Source organism: Nymphalis io, chromosome 5, assembly GCF_905147045.1.
Source record: "Nymphalis io chromosome 5, ilAglIoxx1.1, whole genome shotgun sequence".
Taxonomy (NCBI): domain Eukaryota; kingdom Metazoa; phylum Arthropoda; class Insecta; order Lepidoptera; family Nymphalidae; genus Nymphalis; species Nymphalis io.
Window position 1 is genome coordinate 10,329,201 of NC_065892.1, and position 18,997 is coordinate 10,348,197.

Genomic DNA, 18,997 nt, shown 5'->3' on the forward strand with positions numbered 1-18,997 from the left:
TGTGGGATTTTTATGGTGGGACATTTGTAAAGTTCATTTTTAGGTTTTTATATAGTATATTTTTACATTGTCAATTAATAATATATTTTGTCTAATGTTATAAAAACTGATGAAAATTAAATGTTGTATTTAATTGATATCAAAGACAATTAAATATCACTGACATTTGTTTGTTACCGCGGGAGTAATCAACGGTGGTAATGTAACCAGAGATGGTATCATAGCAGTAAATCAGATTTATTTGAGGGGCGAACTCTATCTATAGGCAAATCGTTAGGTTAGAGTAACGATATATTTATTTGTACTTTTATTATTTATTACTTTTTTATATTATTGTATTTTACTTTATTATTGATCATGGTACCTACATATTAGTTTTTTAATAGTAATAATTAATTTTATTTACATAAAGCTTATAACTATTTATAAGCTAAGACTTTTAAGTATGTCGACTTTAGTTTGTTATTTTGATTTGTTTATAACTATTTACGTTTGAATTATTAATATATTTAAAAAATAAATTTTAAATAAAATTACATTAAGATCAAATCTATTATTAACTGGCGCCGGCATCGCGGTTTGGTAATAGACAATGAACACGCGCTGCGGCGCGCGCGCATCAAGCGGCGTTAATTCACACTTCCTGACTCACGGGTGTTGGGTGTCAAGGGAGAAAAAAAAATAATTGAATTGGAACAATCGAAAATGATTTTACACAAAAAAACATATGCTTTATGTCACTGTCGAGCTTGTTGGAGATAAAAAAAAAATAAAGTAGGCACTTACGCCGTATACCTATTTATTTATATTATTATAATTTTTCCTTTAAATTAAACAGACAAAACATACTTATGTATAAATAAAATAGCGTTTGTAAACTACTATAAAACAATTTTTATCCCTTTAATTAAAGCAGGTAATAATAAGTGTAAGTAGTTATTTAATATGTAAGTAGGTTTTATTAATATGTTTTTTTTAGAACAATGGCTTCTAATAATTATATGTGTATCTGAATGTCATATCTACGCTTTATTTTTTTATAGGCTACGTGTGTCGTTGAACACGTGAATCTTAAGGATCGCAGGGTATTTGTATGAAAAAAGTGATATTTTGGGTACCTGTTAAAATTACGTGATATAATAAACAATTATGCAATTATTTTTTATGATTATGATCAGTTTTAATACTTATATGTGTATAAAATCACATTTTTCTTTTATATCTTGTCATCATTAATCTATAGTGTTGCGATGAAGCTAGCAGATGTTAGTCCCATACATATCGCCATTACAACTAGAACAACGGTGTTGACACACATTACAGAAGTACTATATTGTGGTTATAGGATAAGTTAGGGTGAGTTACAACTCGCATTTGTTTCGCTTGTATACGAGAATGTTAGCGCTACGTTTTGCACAATTAAAGCTTTAATAAAGTGTCTGGCGTGGTTTATATTCAATGTTATAATGTAGTTGTATCTCCGTTATGTAATTCTATTGTTAAACTCGCAATATTATATTTTAATTACAAACATAATAAGCCCCAACAGCTCAATGTTATACGGGTCGAATAGTGACGTTAAAGTCTCAGGTTCGATACTATATTCTAATCCACTCCTGAATGGAGGGAAATAACGAAATCTTAATGATTCTTTGCAAACATGTAGCGATCGTAATAATAAAATAAAAATGAAGTTTTATGTAGTACATTAGAAATAGATTATATTTATATGCAAATAAAAGTTATATTTATAATGTAAAATTTTACTACAGCTCGATAGAATTATTGTGATACATGATTTAAGCTGACGAAATAATTTATTTTCTCACTTTAAGGAATAAAAATAAAAACACTATACATAAAGACGTCCACACACTACGTAGCGGCGGAAATGGCGTCTAACCGGATATTGTATCGCGCCTTCATCTCCGGCGAGCTTCCGCTTCCTCGTGCCTCGTGCGTCGCCTAATTACTTGGTACATATACGCATACAAAATATTGGATATCTGGATCTTTTATAGTTATACATAATATAATTATATATGTTTAACATTACAGGATAAACATCCTGTAATACCATGCGAACAAGCATGCTTCTTAAGATATATTCACGATAACATGATTATATGTTATGTTCTTATTTTATTTTTAAGCTAGCAGCCCGTCCGAATTGCTTGCGGGAAAATAAAGATTTTTTCCCGAGCTATTTATTAATCAATATATAAACATTCGCCAACCGATCTATTCGCCCGTACATTGCTAAGAGCGCAGTAAGGCCTGGCACAAAGCCGCCTGCCTATTTTTTAAAGCGTCTATTTAAATATCTCGTTATATTTCTCAAATTAATGGAATTGCAAAACTTGTTATGAGGAACAATATTAAGTTATTAATTTTTTTCGTCCAACTTTAATTATTCACTTTTTTTAATTATTCAAAGATTTTTTTTCTGTTGTTGTTGGCTTGTTGATATCATCATGATTTCAGTCAATTTATACATAATATATATAGCCTATATCAATGTAGTTTTCATATGGTGAAAGATTTTTTCGAATAGGAGTCGTGGTTCGTGGTATGTGGTTGAGATTACTTTTTGCATATACTACACAAACTCACAAAATTAAAGTACTCTCTTGATTATATAAATATTATATTATATATATCGACTGCCTCGTTGGTCTAGTGGCTTTATGGAAGGCCGCAGACCCGGAGGTCCTGGGTTCAATTACCAGGTCGGGCCAGTAAAAAGTTATTTGGTTTTTCTGTCAGAAAATTCTCAGTAGCAGCCCGGAGTCTGGAAGTGTGTACACTCCCGTTGAATGGAAAGCAAGTAAAGCCGTTGGTCCTGCGCCTGAACTCTTTCCGGTATAAAGAGTGCACATGTGATTGCGCACACACTTGTGCACTATGACATCTCCAAGGTAGGTAATCTCTCTTGAGATTGAAATCGGTCTGGAGGACATTATTATTATTATATATGTAGAATAGATGAATATTAAGTTAAAAATTTTATTACGTTTTTTCATTTACAGTTTAGGGTGTTTTTGCTAAAATAAGGAATGTTGAGCAAGGGGCAAAGACGATGATTCCTCTTAAAGATAAGGTCAATAGGTTTGACGAAAGTTTTACTTCATGAAAACTCCACGATACTTGCACTTACAGGGTCCCGGGATCTTACTTTAAAAACCACTAATTTTCTCTACCGGGACTAATTTATTAAAATGTAATTATCATTACGATTTAACACCCAATATTAAATATGAAGATCAAAAAATGCAATGTATTAAATATAATTAAATACTTCTTAAGTATTTAAAGTGAAGCATTTTTATACTTTTGTTACGATATAAGAGCTAAAATTGTTTGAACAATAATAATACAACACAAGGGCGTCCCATAGAGATCACTTAATTTTCTACTTGCAAAAATCGCTTAAAAGCTTAATCCGAACGATCCTTTCGAACAAAAGGAGCTCGAGTGACTGCGGCAACAGACCTCTTTAGAGGTGATGACTTCACGCTGCTCTGCCTTATCGACGTCATCAGCAAACCTTCTTCTATACGAAAACGGGCTTTTAACGTGGATACGCCTCGGTTTTTTAACCCTAGCGCAAATGATAGGTGATAAAAGTAGCAGAATTATGTTCAATATAAAAATAGTTTCTTCCGCGTTCGTAATAAATTTAGCAAATGGCTAAATATGACTAATAATAAATAATTTGGCGTTTTAAAATATCATAAAACAAAGTTCTTTTTCCACGTCTGTCTTTATGAAGTTATATTGCCTGAAATATGATTGTTGCGATTATTGTTGAAGATGTCGGAAAAATCATACTGTCTGAGAGTCTTACACCAATAGATTTATACCTACGTATTATGATGTGAGACCCTTATTCAACCGTGCGAAGCCAGGACGGGTGGGTACCTATATTAGTTAAAGATTAGTATAGTTATAAATTTTGGTATTTTTTTACATCAGTAATTTTATTTAAGGGAGATGCTTTGCCTTGTTTTTATACAGTTAATTTAGCATTCATTACATAAAAATAATTTATTAATATTATTATTTTATTGTGATTAATTTCTCTTTGCTTGATTAAACTCTGTTTGCAATAAAATTATTATTAAATATATTATTAGGTAAATATAACAAACAATAATAGGTATATCACCTTATTGATTGAATATGTAAGCGTTCAATATTGAATATACGATAGATTGTATGCTTCTATAAGATATTACCATTACATTTACATTAGATGCAGTGATAAAATGTTTATTGTAATTAAGAAACAATAACACTAAAACAATATCCAGATTTTAACTTCAAATAGAATATACCTATTATTCAATTGAATATGTTGAACGAAGTATTTGAGAATTAACATTAACAAGTTGTACAAAAATACTGGCAAATGAACGACTGAAACCCGAAATGAAATGAGCTTATCGCAGATATAATCGAAACAGAAACATTTATTGAAATTGTATTTCTCTATACGTTAGCTATACGGTACATGTTATAATAATTATTTGGCGGGCGCGATTATACAGATTTAGATAGGCTCCGACGACGGAGATAACCTCTTACATAGCTCATAGCACATAGTACCACCCTATGTACCGTTAGCAAACAAATGTTTGGGTTATTTTATTTATTTTGTCTCATAGCTATAGATAAAAAAGTACGTATACTTACTGTATGAGGTGTTATGTATTTCATTACTTGAGCCCGTTTATACATATCTATATATTCAATATGTATTTTATTTGCAAAATATTTTACTTTGACGACGCTGACGATAATTTAAATGAACTGTATCGAAATTGGTTACGATGCATTTAAGTTCATACAATTAAATATGAGGCTATAATTTCGAGACACAAGTTCTAAGCATTTTTACAATTTAAAACTAAGTTAGTATTAAAATCTGACTTTTTAAAAATGCGTGAGGACGATTTCCTAGATTAAGATGAAGAAGCGACACATATATGAAATTAAATAGGATTATCTACAATAAGTGCTAAACTTAAGTCAACAAGACGATAGTGCAGCTTAGACCTATGTATACCTATATCTCTATTGGTTTTATAAAGTAAATAGAATTTTAAAACATGAGTAGTGTTCATTCTTCAATCTTCTCCTTTTATTGTATAAAAACATGAAAATTAACGTAGAACTGTTTTCTCGAACCTATAATGCAATAAATCTATATTTTAATGACAACTATTCCTTTTATAATGTGCGACAAAGAACAAAACAACAATATGAAGAATGGTTACAAAAGTAAAAAAAAAGATAAAAAAAGGGAAATTATCCACTACAGGATCTAATGTTAGTGACTAATAGGATTCTTATTCATTCTCATTCCTATTGTAAAAAAGCCATTAGTTAATGTCATTATCAACTTTTCAGTGCAAATATAATGTAAGAGAAAACAGCAACAACCTATTTGTTTTTGCGGATGGTATTTTCAGATTTCTAAAGGATCTTACGAGGGTGGCATAGCTTCGAGGATGCGCCCTGGGCGGGGGAGGGCCGTGACGTCACGTCCTATCTCGGCGGCCATCTTGGATTATCTCGTCGCACCTGCGGGGTGCGGGACGTCAGTATCGACCGCGCTAGCCGTGCACATTTTTCAGGGAAACCCTAAATTTGAACCAATCCCACTTAGAATGTTTATCTTAATTTATTAATTCCAAAAATATGTAATATTTGTTTCAAAATTAAACTTTTTTTTTCTTCACAAATATAGCAATAATATTTTCGAATATAATAATATTCAGTACTAAGATATACCGATTTATAGCTCTATACTTGAAAGTATTTTTTAGAAAATAATTATGAATGTTATTAAATCGTGTCTGTTCAATAAGCATTAAAAGTATTTCATATTATTTTTTCTTATTCAAAGTTAGATATTAAAAAATTAAGATCATACATATTTTTAATATCATTTAAATACATATTAACGTTGTAAATTATTAGTTGCGTACATCAAAATATTTGGCATTTGTAATTTAATACGTAAAGTAACAATGCAGTAGAACATTTAATTTAAACTTGGTAATTGATAATTGAAAAGTGTTTTTAAAAGCCACTTTAAATAAAAGTTTATTTCGATTTTCGTTTTATCAAATTTATAATTTTCTATTAATTGAATATACAAATAAATGATATGTGCATTAAAATTCAACTAGCTCGCAGGCAGGCAGTATCTGGATGCGGCAGCCCGCCCGATACTATCTCCCATCTTGCCCTGTTCCGCTCATCGCTAGGCTTTGTGCGACTTCAAACGATCCCTACAAAGACCTATTTTATTCTCATTTTTACCGGCTATAAAGACGCCACTGAAGTGGAGGGTGGAAATAATTAACTCGACGCTTTTCAGCTTCCCTTCTTTACGCGGTGGTATTTAAATTGTACAATTTATAGTTGTTCTTTTAATGTTTGTGTATTTTTGTAGGGTTAATTCTTTTTGTGTTTTATTTTTTTGTTGCAATAGTCGTAATTAGAATAGCGAAGAAGTATTACTGCTTAAATGTCAAATGTTGCATTACTTGTAATGTAAATAATATAAGTTTAATAATAATTCATCCATATTAATAACAACAAGTAGCACTTAAGCATTATTGTCTAATACTACTAGTATTCAGGAAAACAGGAAAGTCATCAACAGGCAATCGATGTTAATTCGGGACCACCGTGCAAACACTTATTAAAAACAATGTCATTCGCGTCATTAAGAGCGCGTGCGGTCGCAGCTGCGTGTGCGCACCTCATCGTAGGAACTACACTTTGTATATACTTGTAGAGGGCGCAATTGTTACAGTCGAGGGTGCCATCAAGGATGTTATAGAGTGGAACTGAGAGGGTAAACGAAGGCACGTGCTGACTGTCGGTGGGCTGACCTCCGTGATATCGGATATGTGTTGTTTGAAATTAAAGAGTAATTACTATCTAAGTAGCTTGTTTGATAATAAAGGCAAATTAAGGAAAAATAAACAATATATTTATTCTAGTTTTTTTTTTTTAAATAATACTTTATAAATCAACAACAACCAGGAACAAACAACCAGGAATTGCTCCTCCGTATGCTGCAATTTGATAAATAGAATTACAAGCAATAACACAAGCAGAAACATTCCAAAGAGGGTCAGCCATGCCGGGCATCGTAAATGTTTGTCAAATCTATTTCCTATTAGTGTAATAAACAACAATACGAAGGTAAATTTGACAAGCCGGTTGGCGTGGTTGGTAAATACTTGCCTTTCGCGCCGAAGGTTGTGGGTTCGATTCCCACCCAGGACAGATATTTGTGTGCATGAACATGTCTGTTTATCCTGAGTCTGGGTGTAATTATCTATATAAGTATGTATTTACAAAAAGAAAAGTAGTATATGTAGTATATCAGTTGTCTGGTTTCCATAACACAAGCTTTGTACAAGCTTAATTTGGGATCAGATGACCGTGTGTGAAAATGTCCCAGGATATTATTATTATTATAAATGGGAGAAGGGCAATGGAATGATCATGATTATGACTAGTGAAAAATACACATTAGATTGAAAAGCGAATTAAAGGAAAATATTACAATACAAAAATGCAATACTTGTAGAAGGTAATTTGACGCCGTCTTGAAAGAAAATTACATGATAACAAAGCAGAAAAATAAAGATAGAACGATTATACATAGGATACATCTCTACAAATCCTATTGGCGGTAAGAGAATTTTTGCATCGGTTTTCTTATTAAAGACGATTTTCAATATATTGTTTGCCAATAAGAAAAAATATAGATATTCCTATTGGCATCTATTAATAATAGTAATCAAATGCATGTAATTTCAAAGGTTTATAAATTTAATAGTATTTGTAATCAAATAAGCAATAAAATGACAACAATGCGAGTAGAATGGTAAGTAGATACCAAAAACTATATGACGCCCAATATAGTAAAGTATTTAAGAAAAATGAAAAAATATTTGGGAAATACTTAAGTAAAGTACCCGTTCGTTAATCCTCTGCTGGGCAGAAGTGCGGTTCCATCATGCTTTTCCACTGCGGGTTGATCTTGATCCACATGCGTATGGCAGATTTTGATCCGACATATTTTTTAACTTTGTCTACTTCACCGCCAATACGAAATGAATTAAAAACACAAATTATGTATATGAAAACTTAGCAGTGCGCATTCGACTCACGAACTTCAGTTAAGGTTCACGTGTTCTATCCACTACATCTGTTGAATTTGGAAGTACATTAAAACACGAGTCGTAAGTACGAGTCGTTATGTTTTTTCATTTATATCTCTAAAAACTTTATACTGTCCATCGCAAAATGAAACAGACATAGAGAGAACATTTGTAAAATTAAAGATGCCAGTCAAAGCATAGTAACATTCGTGTACACTCAAAAGATTTAAGTAATTAGTTTATTAATAACATGCTTTCTTATATGATGGGTATCATATGATAATAGTACCCATATTATAATTTGTTAATTATGAAAAATAATATATTATTTTATTGTTGTTCCGACTCAAATGCGCATATTATCTTTTGTTTAGGAAAACTCACTTTTAAGATGACTTAATAATAAATAAATAAATTAAAAAACACACTTCCGGACTGGACTCGATGGTCAGTGTATGCCTTTGGTTAAATTCAGTATTAGAAGGTACCGAAAATTCATGTATTTTAAAGGATAAAGAATAATAAACGCAATTTTTCTTGTTAGAAATTGTAACGAGATAGTGTACACAAGTAAAAGACCGTCGCTACTAGCCTACCACTGCGATAACGCCCAGTAATCAATTCGATCGGAACGCGCGGCGGCGAAGCACGTAATTTTCATTTGTTAAACGCCACGCTCTCCCATTACTCCCATTTTATTATTTATGAACTCCGCTACACTTCTATTCAATGTTTGAATTTAATGTTTAAGCCTATGCAACTGTTATTCTCGATTTCGTAAAATTTATTTCAGTAATAATGAGGTTTTATGGATAGTCTATAATTACGTAGATATTATATAATATAAAATAAGGCGTTAGTTTTTATTTATGCAACAAATGCTTTAAAATTTGAATATGTTTTAAGATAATGAAATCTTATCACATTTACATATTAAATACGTCATTCGAAACTCAATTCATATAAAAGAGGACACTTTAAATTAATATAAAAGTTTAATAAAAACGCGATGGTAAAAACTGTCTGTGGATATGCGTATATAACAATTTTGTGATGAATAGGATTTTACTTCGATATAATAAAACATATTTTATAATGGTTACCTTCAAAGAGGTGATGGTATCGTGTTTCAAAACAACGAATTTGATATCTTAGTTTTGCGCGTTTCAACGTTGTGTCAGGTTGGGGGAGTTGAGGTTACCTTTATAATCATTTGATGTTTTTATAATAAATTGTAAAACCCTTTCAACAAAAAGCGGTTTGTTTAAGAAAATATGTTTCGTCATAAAAGAGTCGACATGGCCCAGTGGTTAGAACGCGTTAATCTTAGCCGATAAACTGTAGATAGTAAAGATAATCTTGGGTCCAAGCAAGTATCACTGAAATTTCACGTGCTTGTTTGTGTTTATTATTCATCTCTACCTACTGGTGGTAGGGCTTTGTGCAAGCTCGTCTGGGTAGGTACCACCCACTCATCAGATATTCTACCGCAAAACAGCAATACTTGATATTGTTGTGTTCCGGTTTGAAGGGTGAGTGAGCCAGTGTAATTACAGGCACAAGGGACATAAAATCTTAGTTCCCAAGGTTGGTGGCGCATTGGATATGTAAGCGATGGTTGACATTTCTTACAATGCTAATGTCTAAGAGCGTTGGTGACCACTTACCATCAGGTGGCCCATATGCTCGTCCGCCTTCCTATTCTATAAAAAAAAAAAAAAATCTCGCACTCGGTGGTAAAGGGAAACATCGGGTAAAAATCTGCCACATATGTATCCACTATGCCATATTGGTGACATCCTCCTCAAAAGGAGGGGAAGTTTTAGCATAGCTGTGGGACATTTACAGGCTTCGTTGTAAGCTTTCAATTTATATAATACATAATTTGTAAAGGCGACTTGTTTTCGCTAACGGTATTTATAAATATACAAGATTTGTTAATCCTCTGAAAAGTTTTTATTTTTCCGGCATAAGCATTTCCCAGTCCGTCTCACTAGAAGCCATTTAGTTTTAGGGTAATATGGCCCAAAGGATATACCATGTCTATCATAATCAAAGTACCCCGGTTTCAATTTTTGGCAAGAATTGCCGAATTTTTCATGTTTTATGAGAATATAAGTTTAGTTATGTAGTTATAGAATATATTCAAATCAATTCGAAAAAGCAATGCACATGAATATCTATCAGTGGAGCAGTAAAGTGGAATAAGATACAAATACTTCTTCTAAACAGGAGATGAGGACACAGCTTTCGGACATTTATGGTTTGCTTATAATTAAAAACAAATTTTTCTTCTAAATTTTTTATCTGCTATATGCAGATTTAGAAAAGAAATATTTAAGATGCATCTAATCGTACAAAATTTTTTTTAATAAAAATTTGACGTAATACTAATATAAAATTATTTATTAGCTTAGTTTGGGCTAATTATGACATTTAAAAATATATTTCACGTGACGAAGGCTTTTAAGATTAAAAAAGTTAGTTAAGGGATTCTGAGAAATAGGATCAATGGCAAGAGCATAATGTATTGAATAAATATGAACTATGAGAACTATTTTTTGAAATAAAACAATTTACTTAATATATTTTCAATTCCAACTATAATCCCATTAATTTAAATGATTGAAGGATATCACGCGAACATGGAGCACACGCGTCGAAAAAATAAATCAAACATTCTCTTACGACGCCCACCATTAATAAAACTCTTTAAAATATATTTAATAATGTCCACAAAGGTAGAGAGCACAATGCTCCATCCATAAAGGGGCAGCATTTATTATGGCGACAATATATCGAATACAAAAAGATAGTGTGACAAAGACGCGTACTTTTTAATAATATTGTCATTTCTCAGCAGCAGTGGACTCTTTCAAAAAGCTATAATGCAATAATTTATTTCTTTATAAGAGTTTTTTTTACTCTGTGGGAGAGTAAGAGCCAGGTGAGCACGGGTTAACTGATTTTAGTAAAGCCTTTAAACCATTTGATTCACTTATAAATTTAACAAACTTGCAAGTATTGATTTTATTAATGTTTTATGACCTTGTTTGACATGCAAATAAAAATTCGCGGTAATTATGATAATGTCATGAAAAGACATAGTAAATTTAATATAACGGCTATTAACGTTGCTTGTGACGATTAATTTAATTGTAATTTGACGTGTATGTTATCAAATAAAAAGATGTATACTAAGAAACCTAAAAAAAAATACTTTTATATGAGTAAATAAATTTTATTAATTAGAATATTTTTGTAAGTAAAATTGTAACGTAATTAATACGCTGTTCAATATAAAAAAAAGTTTTTAATTTTTATTTGTAAAAGTGAATGCCTATTAAAATAACCAAATGTCAAAGTATTTTGTATATTATTTTGAACATAATATTAAGTATATTACTGGTGGTAGGGATTTGTGCACGCTCGTCTGGGGTAGGTACAAACCCACTCATCGGATATTCTCCCGCAAAACAGTAGTACTTTGTATTGTTGTGTTCCGGTTTGAAGGTATAACATCTTGGTTCCCAAGGTTGGTGGCGCATTGGCGATGAAAGCGATGGTTAACATTTCTTACAATGTCAATGTCTATGATCGTTGTTGACTACTTACCATCAGGTGGCCCATATGCTCATCCGTCACTCATCACTTATACTATAAAAATGGGTAAATACGCGTGTTTTACAAGTAGAATGAGATCTGTAAAAGTTACTGCTACTGTTGTAACTGCAGTACGTAACGTTTTTCTTTTTTTTTTTAAATAATATTTAAAAATAGAATGCCATTACTAAACTGCAAGGAAATAAAAGTACAGAAAATTTGCACAATAAAAACATAAATTGACCGATATGGTACACTTAAATTATATGTTTTTCACATAATTCAAATATTCTGCGTATAACAAGGTTTGCACAAAAAACCGTCGCGTTTATAGCCTTCGTCGAGACGAAGTTGACATCGGAGCCACAATAAAATCGATGAAATATCTTTCGGGGCTGCGACAATAACTCATAGAATGCTTTGTGCCTAGCTGTTTGCACAGGTAGGCCCACTGCATTTGTGCTGTGGCGCTTAGATTACGAGCTTCTATTCGTAAAGTTTTTTAAACAATTGCTCGAATGATTTGTTGTTTTGCTCTAAAAAATTTATGGTCAATAAAAATATTTTGGCGCTGTTATAAATAAATTATTTATAAATTTATAGGAACGTGTAAAAATGTATGTTTTATTCGTTGTAATTAAATTTTAAGTTTTTTGTAGTAGGTATTCTTTGTGCTTCTAACTTATTTGTTTTGTCGCTGTGGACGGTGACCGTGTTTTTAATTTACGCTATTATTTTCGAGAAGCAAACCTTTGTTTAAGTCGGATTTAATTTTCAGTACTTGTATTATACTACATATTTATACATGTTTTCATACACATAAGAATCTAGGTCCGTTATATTAACACACCCATAGATCTCAAATGTTCTGAACTATTTATGTGCTTAAATGTAATAAACGTTATGTAAGTTCCTCCAACGAAGTAAAGGAAGATTATGTCAGTTTAAGATATTGTTTTGAATAATTTTGTTCTATACTTAAGATGAGTAGGTCAGGTTTACGAACGCGATCACGTAAACGTAGACTAGACTCTAAATCCCGTCACCTCCTGGGTTCCGGGAAGCCGCATGAAGTCGTCACGCGGGACGCCCCGCCGGGACGGTAGCGCGCGGGCGGTCTGTGCCCGCCTTAATTAAATTTGATGCATTTACCTGCACGGCTCGAATACGGGATAGTTAATTTTGTTTTGTGTCTCATGCCATTAGCATATTAGAGCTAGTTTCTTGGATCTGGAGGTGAATTTTAAGTTTCCTTTTAAATATTTAGGGATATAACCTCAAAAACAAAAACATGTAGATTGTTTGTTTTTATACATACATTTCTTAAATAAAAAGATACAAAGTTAATACTGAAATATAAATATCTTTGTTGTACATTAATGTCAATTTGTGCGGTATATTATGTTCAGCGCCTTTCGTCACCAAAATTTCAATAACTGGAATTTGTATTAATAAATAGACAAAATTTGTAATAAATATGAATTTTTATAGATAGTTAGGTAACAAAGTTTTAAAAATGTTTTTTTTTACTATCAAATTATGATGAAATCCTGGCTCGCAAGATGATCGAGATAACCATCGACTTCCGAACATCTAACCATCTCTGAGATCGCTACTAGACCTCCGACTAATTAAATTTAATATTTCATTATAAAGCCGTCTTTGATGTCGTAAATAAACATAATATGAACTCGTAGATATAGAACTTTGTTTTACATATTTTAAAAGGTACGAGTAATCAACTATCAAACAAATTTCTATATCGAAGTCCGTCTGTAATATTTTTTACGTGGGTAAACCTATTACGAGTACATGGATCCTCTTTAATTTCGGAGATGTTAGAGGGTTGTTTTGATAACCAACTTTTCTCTTCGCTTCTCTATCAACGAAGATTCCGTGCCTGAAATATTGGCACACTGTCCAACCTCGAGGGTCCTAAGATAGAATTAAAATCATTCGTTTGCTTAGTCCATTTATTTTCTGTCAGGCAATTATAATTTTCTCTAACATAAATATATCTATCTTCAGTTGTCTCTTCAATTAATCTTTTTTCTTGCAATAGATAGATTTAATTGCCTATAGATTATAAACTGTTTGTTTTTTTACTTTTTGAAATTGATTCAACTCTGAATGCTATTTATTTTTATTTCGTTAACTACCATGTCTAAATTAATATAAAGATTACGTTATCTTTGATGTGATTATTTTAGTAACGTAGTCTTTTATCTCACATGAAACTGATAATGTAGGGCGTATATCACATTACAGATAAATAAAACTATTTATCTGCCACTGTATCCAATCACTGATTAGCCGTTGCTAATCGACCCCTGTTGTAAATATGACGTTTATTTCTGAATACCAGTAGGAGTTTGAACATGTATTCTATAAGAAACTAAATACTATGTAAATAATGGTTTGTTTTTCGTATATATAATTATAGTACGTATATAGAGCATAATTGAAGTGACTTTTGGAAAAAACACATTGCGTTTTTATTCTAGCATATGCCATATATGCATTGCGATGCCTCTTTTAAATTTTTTATAAACAACACGATACAGTCATCAATCAATACAGAAATCTTCACACATGTGCCAACAACAACTTTACAAAGTTTCAACTCAATCAGATGAAAGTATCCTCAAACGCAATGAATATTTTCATTTATTGCATATAATAAAATGACTTAAATTTTTAATACGACTTTTAATAGGTATTAACGGTCTTAAATTAAATAAAGGCGATATATTCGATTCAATTAATCCTAAATGAGAATCATAGATTGAGAGTTTCACATGTGAAATGATATCGATTCTTCATTAAATTCACTGCAAAATAATCTCAATGAACACGAGTATCAAGCGTTCCTCCCACAATTCAACGGAACATAAAATTGAAATTACGTACTCAACCTCACGCCCAAGCGATTAGAAAGTCGCACAATCTTTGTCAACGAATTAAACTTTGACCGAATTATCGTCGACGGAATTGCGTTCACATCGTAAAATTATCTCGTATTGCAATAAACATGTCGGTGTTTCGGCGTGTTTGGAAACAAGGCGGCCGTGTCGAATGCTAATAGAGCGTGCAATGGGGATCGCTCGCACTGTGTGGCGCTGTCCGTCATTTTTGAGATGCACGTTCCGAATGCATATTGATTTATTGCAACTATTGTCTACCAGTAAAATTATACCTTACCGAAAATAGTTCTAAAAATATAGGTATTATATTATGTCTCATTTAATGATATGCTTAAGTAAAGAACAATAAACTGAAACGCAGTAACATTTATTTTTAATTTTTAAAATTACGATTTATAAGAATCTCAATGATATGTAACATTTTCAAGTAATATACCTTTTATTGTAAATATATATTGCTACATTTTAATTTACAACAATACGATTTATTTTACATTATAAGCTTAAGTATTCTATTGTGTTTAAATAAAAAAAATCTAGTAGCCTTTCCTTTTTTTGTTATAATCTGTGGCAAACGGGGCATGTTTGTGCGTATTGAAGACAAAGGCATCAAACTAAGCGCCAGATAAAGGCATTTTTTGCCACTCAAAACTTTCATTTTTGGCACAAGTGTACAGAAAATATTTACATTTATATGCGCCAATAAGTAATAAGACTAAAATAGCATTTACTTTAAAAAAACTAATTAACAACAAAATAAAAGTTGTAACAACTCCTCAAATGGCTTCTCACTTCGGAGTTCCTTCCCTCTCAGGGAAAAAATTTAGAGCTTGTTCCATCGCCAAACTCTATTGGTTTACTTAGGTTAATTTAGGGTTTCTTGGATACATTTGTGGCACTTGTGGCAGAGTTTTATCCGACACATGTGGTCATTGTGTGTCGTGACTGCCGAATTCGAGAATAATTATAAATATAAGTTAAACAAATATAAACTTAGTGGTTAAGCCCATATTTAAGCTGTGACTTTTGATTAAGATCCACGTATTACCTAAATACACTACCTTCGCGGTTTAAAAAATTAAAGGGTAGGTATATTAAAGTAGTATTTAAAAGAAAAGGTTAAATAAAATATAATTATAGCTACTGGGGTTAGACATTTGTTTTTCTAAATATCACTTGTTTGCTTTATCTAAATATGGCAATGAAATACTCGAGCTATTGAAAGGCTTACAAAGGATGGTCAACAGTGTATTCTTCGTGTAAATAAATAATCTGGGTAAGAAAATAAATAAATACCATTATTGCGTTAGTAACAGCTCTGTGTTGCCATACAAAAGGAAGCAATAAATCCTAATACAATGCTGTGTCACCGCGTTTGTTATGCAATTAATAGAAAAATGATTATAATAAATAGACGTGCGGAGCGTTTATTGATATGAATCTGAATTATTGGAAATGCGAAACATTGATGTTTTTTTTTCGCAACAACATTTTATAGTATTTATAAATTAATGTTTCAAATCAAGAAAGTTTTCTTAATAGATATATATTTCATATAATAAAAAACCATTACTATATACCTACATATCCAAATAGATAGATAATCTGCTAAAATTTTATCATTGGAATTAATGATAACATTTATTTAATGTGAATTATCGATTTTCTATTTTACGCGAATCGTTTATTTTATTTACTACTTATTTTTAATTTTTTAAGTTATGAATACTGAAATGAACACGATTCCTTGATGTTTAATATAAAGTTTGTGGTATTCAAAAGTTTTATTATAGTAACTGAATATATTTTAATTTTATTAAAAAAGATATATATTTTTAGAACAAGGCGTTACTCTCTAGTTTTAGGCAATATCATCTGAATTATTTATTGATATTACAAATTTAAGCTTATAATTACAATAAAACAATAAAAAAAACACTATAACGAATCAAATATTTGCATTAAATTTTTTTCAATTATTTTAAAAAATTCCAATCCATATTAAACCATCATTAGCTTGTCACTGCGCATACCTGGCCATTCATTATGCTGTCAAAATATTTCTACCATCCGTACTTTTCGGGCGTTTTTGGTGAATATTTCGATTGTTACTTCACAATGACATCTTAATATTCGCAACAAAGGGATGCATTTGTCATTGTCCATTAGACGATATTGTTCGGACACATGTAAAATATTAGCGATTGTTGCTTACCACTGTGACTTATCAAATCGTGAAGTAATTTTTGTATTATGCGTTAACATAAAATATTTGTCGTAGGAACAGAAACTAGAGAGTAACTTTATTCAATAGCTGCTTGTAAAAAGAAATTGTAACTACGATATTAGAGACTCCAATAAGTATATATTGGAGATTAAGGTTTTTTATTTTAAACAGTTTTTAATATATGTATACTAAAAACATTTAATTTAAAATCACTTCAGATACAATATACTTTTATTATAGCTAATAATAAAGGAACTCTCTAATTTCTGTCCCTATGACTAATATCATACGATATATTTATATATGCATTGAAGATTTCTTAAAATGATATTGTTTTAAAGAGTTTTTAATACTTTTTCATACAGCAAACAGAACACTAAGAAGTAATTAAATCACATACAAGTGAATCATTTATTTCAAAGCTTGAAATAGAAAGTAATAAATGATTCAGTATGGTATCAAGAACATACCTAGTTATATGATATTTATAGTTAAGTATATGATATTTATTTATAGCTATATATTTTATCAAAAGAGGAATTTATTCATAGGTGTGAGAGTAGGTAAGATAAAGCATATAGAATATCAAGTAAATACAGCATAAAATAAAAATCGCATTGTAATCCGGTATTGGCCGTAGATAAGGAGGGATTGTGACAAGGAAAGAATTATGTGCTCCAGAGGGCAATTTTTCTTTCCCGGGATTTATTCTCGTAATTTATAGAGGATCTGCCTGTATCTGGACTAACCCGGTTGGGTCCATGCTCCCAATTAAGGAATTACAATACTATGACGTGATTAGATTTTATTCACTTCGTCAAAAACACTCGGGAGTCTCTTTTAACGTGGTTCAACATTTGATTTTTTAAATTAATTTAAAAATATTCTTGGACGTTAAAGAAAATCATAAATCTTAAATAAAATTACTCAGTACATTTAAGTTAAGAATTAAATTATAATAATAAGTTTAAAGGCTTGCTAAAGTGTACATGACAACAGGTGTTACTCTGATGCTGATCTATCTACAATCTTTGCATCGATTGAACGCATCGTTGCAATTTGACACGCAGAATTTTTACCGAACGTGCTTCGCCATGAATTGTTGGTGACAAAAGTGTTCCTGGCAGCAAACTTCGAGAGTCGGCTTATACCGGCTCCCACCCCTCGACCGCAGTCGTAAATTTAGGGTTTCATAAAACCAGATCTGAGATAAGACACAGTGTGGAGAGAGCGTCCCGGATCAAATGCGAACCATCGAACCTACCATAGACAATAAAAATAACGCCGGCGCATCTGCGGATACCATCCTACATCCATGCCACGAAATTTGTCGTGTTTACATAAAATACGCGCTGATGATAGCGATCGAGGATTCGCCAGAACTCGTGAAAAAAGAAACATGTCATTTGCAAGCGCACTGGCCGCTATACGAAACCGAAGCGAAGTACGAAAAAAAATCACAAAGTGAACTGTCAAGGGGCTCACAAAAGCGCATTATGATTTTAACAAGTTTCTGAATTGTTCCACTATTACGAGGCGTGTATTATGTTTTTCAGTCATAGTAAGGGTATTTGGGCGCCTTTGTGGCTCGGTATTGACAAATAACTTAAGATTTACGCTTAAAGCAAAAATAATGAAGGATTAGTGCATTGAGTAAAACTTTTTGTTAGAATCTTCATAGTCGGATGGCGCCACTGGCCCGATATTGCATTATACCCTGTTCAGTCGGCTCGATTCTTACGTTGTGTTAGTCGAACTATTGGAATTAGATCATGTGGAATATTCAATGCAGCTAACAAGTAGTTTGCGTAAGTATCAGTATAGTTGAATAAACAGACCGTCGGAAAGTACAATAAGCCGCGCTCGGAATGTCTTAGTTAAGTAATTAAAACTTGAATATCAATTCTCGTTAATCCAACTCGAGTCCCTTTTGTGAGATGCTATCTTATTGATGCGTTTAAGGCCTCGATTCTCTGAAGTCTACAAGTTATAAAATTTACATCAAAGCATCGTATTCAGGCCCGGAACGGGTTGTAGGCAGAGTAACGTGT

At 31.7% G+C, this 18,997-nt stretch overlaps 1 protein-coding gene across 1 annotated transcript in view; it reads left to right on the plus strand.

Moving 5' to 3' along the window:
- LOC126768651 (protein misato) overlaps positions 1–12,469 on the plus strand; it is a 53,882-nt gene extending 41,413 nt beyond the window's left edge. The window contains exon 3 of the transcript XR_007669250.1: positions 12,458–12,469. The gene's annotated coding sequence lies outside the window, so the exon portion shown is untranslated. The remainder of the gene's footprint in view (positions 1–12,457) is intronic.
- Positions 12,470–18,997: the final 6,528 nt, after the last annotated feature.